This window comes from Strix aluco, chromosome 10 (assembly GCF_031877795.1).
Source record: "Strix aluco isolate bStrAlu1 chromosome 10, bStrAlu1.hap1, whole genome shotgun sequence".
Lineage (NCBI taxonomy): Eukaryota > Metazoa > Chordata > Aves > Strigiformes > Strigidae > Strix > Strix aluco.
In genome coordinates, this window is record NC_133940.1 from 20,484,567 (window position 1) to 20,492,973 (window position 8,407).

General features: G+C 49.5%; 1 long non-coding RNA gene across 1 annotated transcript; it reads right to left on the reverse strand.

Annotated features, from left to right (window-relative positions):
• On the reverse strand, positions 1–7,086 carry LOC141927586 (uncharacterized). The gene is made up of 4 exons (XR_012624530.1): positions 6,998–7,086; positions 5,474–5,555; positions 5,066–5,231; positions 1–2,684 (listed from the first exon to the last, which is right to left on the reverse strand). It is a non-coding gene; the product is annotated as an uncharacterized LOC141927586 (long non-coding RNA).
• Positions 7,087–8,407: the final 1,321 nt, after the last annotated feature.

An 8,407-nucleotide genomic window follows, 5' to 3' on the forward strand; every position in this document is an offset into this window, starting at 1 on the left:
GTTCGTTGCTGCCTCCGCAGTGGTTTATTGGTGTGGGAGACGAGAGCCCCCGAGCAGCAGCGTGGAAGGCACCGTGGGGGTGCCGAGGAGGCACCCCGTGACCCAGAGCCCTGGGCTCCTGCAGCAGGGACCGATTTCCAGCCTCACTAAAGCAGCAATGCAATACTGGAGAGCAACAGGCAATCCCAAACTCCAGTATTTACGTGCTGCTAGAGCACTGCTGACAGCTCTCCATTCTACCGCCTCTCCACAGCCTCCAAACTCCCCCTTTCCCCCCCCAAACACAGGGCGACAGAGCACCTTGGCCGATCTTTTGCCAGGGAAAGGACCAAAGAGCAATAGGTGGGGGGGAAGGCACCAGTTGAAGGCCCAGTGCTCAAACCAACACCGTCCATGCCCATGTTGGAGAACAAAAAGGGGCTACAAGTCCTTCCTGCCTGCAGGGCCTGCCCCGCCGAGACACAAACACACAAACTCATCGGGAATATATTTGTAGCTGCAAAGGATGTGCACAGACACAAGCACCAACAGAACTTATCTACACATACCTGTTCAACTGAACTAAAGAGATACATGGGAATGTGTTAGCTTCCACATCTATGATAACCAGAAGCTCACTTTCTTGTCTTATCCTTGAGGTAATGAGGCAGCCCAGAATGGTCTGTATCTCCTTGTCCCTACAAACCATGATGTGCTGCTACATCTCCTCAAAGCCCACTGAATGTTGACATTCCAAATGGTATTTTGAATATTATTTTTTTTTAAACCATGATATAAGGTACTGAAGAACACTCTACAATGAAGACATTTAACGTGCATGCATTACCACCACAGGACATTTTTTTTTTTTCTTCATGGGTGCTATCAGAAAGTCTGTAACTATAAGAGAACAAGCAGTTACACAGTGCAAACATACCAGTTTCAGAAACAAAATCAGAAATTAATTGTTCCCCCACCCACAAAGCATACTTAGTATTTGGGTTCCAGCAAATCTACACTTTCAGATCTACTTCTTTTGCTACTGTAAAGAGCCTGCAGCCCTTCCTGACCCTTCCAAATGGTCTATGGGGAAATGTTACCTTGTGCTTTCCTCTTAGGGGCTGCTGAACATGAAGAATTTTCAAGGAGTTGCAATGTCAATATTTCAAATAAATAAATCCAGATTCCTACAGTTCAAACCTGTGAAGTTTTCCTTAAAATATTTTTATTCAGCTTATTTTGACTTTTAAGAAAACTAAAAAAAAAAACCAAACCCAAACTTCTTTTTTTAAAGACTAGATTATGCTCATTTACTATTTGAATGGAGAAACGTTATGCAACCAGAAGTTAAAGATACCCTGGAACTTCACCACCTCCCCTGCCTGTACCAGAGAAGAAAATACCAGCACAGGGCAGAAAGGAGGCTGTAGCTCTGAAGCACGCAGCTGCCAGAGGCACTTACCCACCAGCCTGTAAGGGCTGTACAGGAGCCGTGCAGATAGCCTGACATTTTTTGTGTTTCCTTTTGGCTTTTTTTTTTTTTTCCAGTTATGTGACAACTTCCTTCAATTCATTTTCTTAAAAAGCAGCATCACAAAAAAAGTGAACAATGTCAGAAATGACGCCATTAGTTCAAATGCTTGTGCTGTCCCCTTGAGCTAAACACGCCACTTAGCTGAGTTCCAGTTTGTCCTCCTCCTAGTCCCTGCCTGTTTAGCAAACTTAAAAATAGGAATTTCAAAAGCTCTTGTGACCTGTGCCAAATTATTGCAAATTTTAAATCAAGTATTTGCCAACAAAAAAAAAGCAGTTTTTTCACTTCAGTGTCCTCAATACCAATAGCACCAGGTGCAACTCTCTAATGAGCAACTGCTACTTACTGCAAAGCCAAGTACCCAGAGAAAGCTAAACCTGTACAAGCTAAAACAAAACAACCCCTCACATAATTTTACCATTAATTATTTCTGTAACAATGTTTTACTTGACTGTACCTGTGTGGTCTTATTTCATCTCTTCAAGTGACTCAAAAAAAAAAAAACTCAACAAAAAAACCAACCAAACAAGCTCAACACTAAAATCCACTTTGATTGTGTCTGAGGTTCAAGTTTTAATGCATGTTTATATTCATATATATATATATATATATAAAACCCCAGTCTTTAGTCTAGTTTGACAAGGGGGGTAAGAGCTCTCTTCAGCAAGGAGGACTTTCCAAAGCATGGGTTCAATGCACTGCCACCAGCCTATTCTTTAGCACAGAGAAAAATCAACATTCACACCGAGTATTGGGCAAGGGGAAATTTGGGATAGGCAGTGAAATCTGTATCTGAGAAAATACGGGTGTTTATGACATGACAGAATAATTATTTTAAGTCATAAAGCTCTATGTTTGAATCATGCCATCTCACACTTTAGCTTCTTTCAAACTTAGTTTGTGCTTTGGATTCTCAATGTTAAACCAGAAAGATGGCAGCTGAACAGGATGATTTATCTCAACCTCTCCGAGGTGTTACCTGCAGTGCCCAAGAAGGAATACGCATTTCAGAGGAACCTGCATTTATCCAGAGGGATGCGGATGCTGCAGGTATTTCAGAGCAGGTCGGACACGTGAGCTTACCTTCCCAACTCACCTCTGAATGCAGGCGCATCGGCTCCTCCTGCGCTGACTGTCCCCAGACACAAGGCAATCGCTGTTTCAGTGGGAACTAGAAAGCAACACACAGAAGGGTTTACGAGGCGCTCGCAGAGGCACCGCCGTGCTTCAGGAGGGGGACGGGGGCTGTCGGGCAGCCTCAGAGGCATGCACAGACCACAAAGGCTTCGGATGGGTGCAAGCATTTTTAAAATTGGGGGGGGGGGGGGGGGGGAAGTTTTCACCTCCAGATAGGGCAGACTACGAAGCAGAACTTAAAGGGCGATCGCATGCCGCGTCTCCCCGTTCTCCCCATTGCTGCAGGCTACTGACACCATTGCCACCCGAGCGTGGCTCTGGGCAGTGGTACTCAAGGCACACTGGTAACCCCGAATCATAACCCAGGCGCTGTGCAGCGAGGAGGGACGACACAGCTCCTGCCAGCCAAAACCGGTGGCAGCTCCAAGGGTGAGTGGGAAAGCTGCTGGGCAAAACCATGGTCGCAGCAAGCCCACCTCCCCTCCCTGAAGGGGTTAAAATAGCAGCAGCAAGAACAACCTCTAGGTCTTGGCAGACCAGAAGCAAACATCTTATTTATGCTGATTTAGGTGATAAACCAAGACTAAGACAAGCAGGTAAGATGCAGAGAGGCTCTTCAGGGGTTGGGGTTTTTGTGGTGGCACTCTTGGGCCATCACCCCCTTGCTGCCGGGGGGAGTCAGCACCCAGAAGCACCCCACCACATCCAGGAACAGGGGTGTCCCGCTCTCCTGGTAGTGCCCAATACCAAGAGAACTGCCCCAAAAGCTCCACCTCAATGCAAAAGCATTGCAGCAGCTCTTAATGCTGCCACAAGCTCCACGCCTGCGGTGTGTGTACCAGCTATTTCTAGAAATTGAGACTTCTACCTGTCATCTACGTAAGCCAGCCACCTACAGAGGTTTAATTAAATCCCCCAAATAACTGGGGAATTTGAACACGCAGAAATCCATTAATGTAGTTCATAAAACAATGCAACTTCTGCTTGCCAAAGTATATTGGGCAATTAGTAAAAAACATCCCCCCTACCCCAAGCCCAAACACACACACAAAACCTAAACAAATTCACCCTGAAATACGAGGTTCTCTTAAAACACAACCTAGTCCCTCCTCACTGACACTGTCACCAGACAAAAAAAAAAAAAAAAAAAAAAAGAAAAAAGTGAAAAAGAGCGCCATGGGAAAGGAAAGGAAATAAATATAGGAGCCCATGACAGGGCAGATTTGCATACAGAGCCTTCACCGACTTGCACACTTCAGGGCTAGGTAAGCTCAAAGACAACAAAATATTAAGCATTTCATACACACACATACATATATATATATATATATATAAAAAGCACAGGGAAAAAAAACCCTCTGAACTCTGATACTGAACAGTTTTTCAGGAGACATGCACAAACAAATCCTGAAGTCATTGTTCTAATTTGAAAGAAGGATAAAAAAAAAAAAGAAAAAAAGAGACATTTACTATTTTACAAAAAGACTAAAATAAATCATCTCGTTACAGCTGAAGGTCCCAGACATTAACTAGCGAGACACAATTACAGTAACAAAACGAAAATAAGGGGGCGAGTAGCACCACCGAAACACTTCGTATCTGCCTGGGTCTGAAAAATCACACCACTTTCATTCCTGTCTCCCTTTGAACAACGAAATTTAAACAAAAGTCACGTATTAATATTTACAGATGTGGCTAATAGCTGGAATCAGACCCGATGCTTGATCAACAACCACCAGATGGTTCCAGCTATTACATTTCCGATACGACTTGCCTCGCAAGGCTGCTGAAGTCGAGCGAGGGCTGCGTGAAGAGAAATGACTATTAAAGAGCACTAACAGTCAGATGTGGGAACTGCACACAGCCAAGTTACTTTCATTTGTACGGGCATCTACAGCGCATCTCCTCGGCGCGCACACGTCACGAGAAAATCGCCGTTATGCATGTTTTAGCCAGCTAAGACTTCTTCCTGGGTGGCACAAAATAAATGCATAAAATATATTTTTTCGGCGTTCGTAGGTCAAAGCTCTATGAGAGCAGATAATTTCTCATACACTTTATTAAACCTATTTTTTCTCACTAATCTACCCAGAAAAAGGTCAGAGAAGCAGCGTGTATTTCATATAAATAACAGCGTATTAGAGCTACATTTTAATTTTAGCACGGCGTACCTCTCACACGTTAAACCACACATTAGTGTGCTCTTAGGTGGGGCAGAACACCCGAAACCAAACTGCAGCTACACAGGGCAAATTCAAATAATGAAAAAAATTAATTCGTTAACTTTACTCGATTTGAAACTCAACTCCGATATTGTTACTAGCAGGATCAACTGTATTTATCAAGACAAGGCTGTTAATACGACGGAGGGCTACTGGTGCTCGCAAAGGCCTGCGGGATAAGACTTCAACTTACAGTACTCCAGAAAACCAGTAAAATCCACAGTAAAATTCCAGGATCCAGTTTTTTCTCAACACTGCTGAGGAGAAGAAAAGTATGATGCTTCTTGTTACTTCCATTTTTTTGCATTGTCATCTCATCCAGTTTTAAACAACAAGGGACAGATCTTGAAGCCTGATTCCTATAAAGTTTATTTGTTAAGAACAGAAAGAAAAATAATATTTTTTTTGTCAGATGAACATTAATTCAAAACATAACAACCACACAGTAATTTTTTTTGGTTGTGTTTTTTTTTTTTTATATTTGGGTCAGTTCGCCTGAAGCATTACTTAAAGCTTCCCTCTTATATTTCATAAATGTTTATTGCATTAGCAGTTCAGTTTTACTGTATTTCCCACCAAAGTGGATTAACTAAATACAGACTTTCGCAGTTGATGGTGAGCATTGAAGTTCTTTGGATTTCTTCAGAGCAGAAAACGATGAAACTTGGCAGATGGTCCCTCACCTACACATGTACAGACGCATACAACACACAAGCACAATTCATTTCTTTTTAGGGGGAGCAATTCACGTTTTAACCTTGGAAAACTCACTCTCCAAAGGCAAAAAAATTGTCTTTATGTACCTGACGCACATGTGGGAAAAAATACTGTATCTAGAATAAATTAAAAAGGGAAAAACCCGCAGCGTGGCACGCGTTGCTCCCATCACCGCTGCTCACCGAGCGCAGCAAAGCTGCACTTGGAAGTCGGCCTTTGCCAGGATATTCAAATTTCCTGTACAAAGCAAGTAACCAGCAAAGGAAAAAAAAAATAGCAAAAGCTGGGTGCCAATTTTTTTTAAAAAAATATTTTAAGTTATTTCTCCGAATTGTTTTTTGGTTATACTAGTATATGGGTTTTTTAATGTATAAAACTATTCTCTCCTGTGCGCCCGCTGTGGCAGTGGGAGCTGGGGCCGAGCGCGGGTGGCCGTGGGGGCGCGCAGGCCCGACGCCAGCACGAAGTGGGGGCCGGCAGCCACCGGACTCCCCGGTTTTCTTTCAAAAAAAAAAAAAAAGAAAAATTAAAAAAAGAGGGAAACGGGGCGGGGGGGGGGGAAAAACAAACAACCAACCCCGAGCCACACCTGCGGGGGGCGGGCGCGGCTCCCCGCGACGCGAAAAAAAACATGAAAAAAAATATTAATAACAAAAAAAACCCACGAGGAAAAGCCGTCGCGGGGCGGGGGGGGCTCGGCAGGGCGCCCCGCACCCACGTGGGAACCGTCCCCCGGCGCGGGACGCGCGTGGCGGGGGGGGTGGGGGGGGGAAGGCGCCGCGCTCCGCTCCCGCCCTAACGGTCCGGCGGCGGCGGCGGCGACGGGGGGGGGGGGGGGTGGGGGCGACGGGGACACCGCCCCGCCCGCCCCCCCCCCGCTGTCACTGCCCGCTGCGTCACGGGCTGCCGCCCCGCCGCCCCCCCCCCCCCGGGGCCGCCGCCCCCCCCCCCCCCCCCCGCCCCGGGCCGCCTTTGTGCGCGCGGGGCGGCGCCGCGCGGGCGGGCGGGGGGCGCTGTTGGTGCCGCCGCTCTCCCCACCCCCCCAGCCAAAAAAAGTTTTTTTTTATAGTTTTTTTCTTTTTTTCCCTCCCTTCTTCCCCCCACCCCTCAAGTTTCTCCCAGGCCCGTGTCCCGTGCCCGTGTACCCCCCCCCCCCCCAAACGGGGCGCGACGCGACCCCGCCCACGGCGGCGCAGGGGAGGCGGCGGGAGGGGACCGAGCCGTGCCCCCCCCCCGCCCCGCCGGCGGGCAGCGCAGCGCACCCCGTCCCGCCACCCCCCCGCTCCCCGCCGTGCCGGGCCGTGCCGGGCCGTGCCGCCCGCAGGGGGGGGGGAGGGAAGGGGGGGGGGCGGCGGTCGGCCCCCCGCGGCGCCCCGGCCCCGCCGCCCTGCCCGCCCTCCCTCCTCACCTCCGAGTCCACTCGAAAATGGCGCCGAAACCGAAAAAACTTCGCAAATTTCATTGTAGGCGGTTGCAAGGGCTGCTGGGAGCGGGGGCGGTGGCAGCACCGCCCGCCGGGGCGGGACGGGGATGGCCGCGGCCGCGGGCACGGGGCGGGGCGGGACGGCCGGGCCCCGCGCGGGACGGGGCGGGACGGGACGGGACGGGACGGGACGGGACGGGACGATGCTCCCGCCGGCAGCCGGGCAGGCGCCTCCCGGTACCGGCCTCGGCGGGGCGGGGCGGCGGGAGCGGGAGATGGGCATCCCCCGTGGGCACGGTCCCGCGGGGCCGCGGAGGCTGGGGGCCGTGCGGGGCGGCGGGGGGACTGCGGGGCCGAGGAGGCGGCGGGGGCCCCGGGGGAGGTGGATCCACCTGCCCCTGGCTCTGACGCCGTGGCTTCTGCCAGGACCTCTGCGCCTCCGCAGCAGCCGAAACCTCAATGGGGAAAAAAAAATAATAATAATAAAAAAAATATATAAATCACAAGAGCTGCACGGGATTGATAGGGAACCTCAGCTTTGCCCTTCGTGCAAACAAGCTCCTTCCACTGCCGCTTCCCTCCACGGTTTACGGCCTCTTGTAAACCATCCAGAGGAGAGATGATGCTTTTTCAGTCCAGGTTGGGTAAAAACTGATTTGTTCAGTGTGTGGCTCTGTCCATGTGCTGCACAGAACATCAGAGTGAGGTTTAGAATTGGGTTTTTTGCCTCCCCCCCATTCCTGTGATACTCGAGTTCTCCACAGACGCTGATTCACAGCCTTCCCCTCCCGACCCGCAGGCTCGAGGGACGTGCCCCGCCGTGTTCCCCTGCCCAGAGTCCCACCGGAGCCATGGGAGCAGGATTTTGGAGCCCACGTTGCACATCCTGGGTACGGGATGGCACCACGACACACCTGCAGGGGAGACGGGTGATTTGGAGACACAGTTTTCTGAAGATTTTTTTTTAATCTGAAGAGTCAGAGCTTGGGAGGATGGTAATTCGTGCCAGTGGGAAGCCTGGCAAGCTGAGGCCTGGGGAAAAGTGATGCTGGGGCAAAGTGGTCCCTTCCGAAGGGAGAGCCCAGATCTGGAGATCAGAAACTTCCAGGTCTGCCCCGTCCATCGCTGGAAATGGGCAAAGCTGTGAAGTCTCTTGGTGGCTTTGGTGAGTTCATAATCCTCCTGTTGCCGTTTTTACTTCTACCTCCACCTCAAACAGCAAAAAAACCCCCCAAACCCTGTTGCTAAATAATTGCTCTGTTCTCACAGGTGAGCAGTGAAGCTCAATTAATTCTGTTTTGTGAAGCGCTTCTGATCCTCTGATGGAAACATGTAAGGGCAAAACACTATTATTTTGCAACTTGCAAAGGCTGATAAGAGCAGTGAAAACGGAAA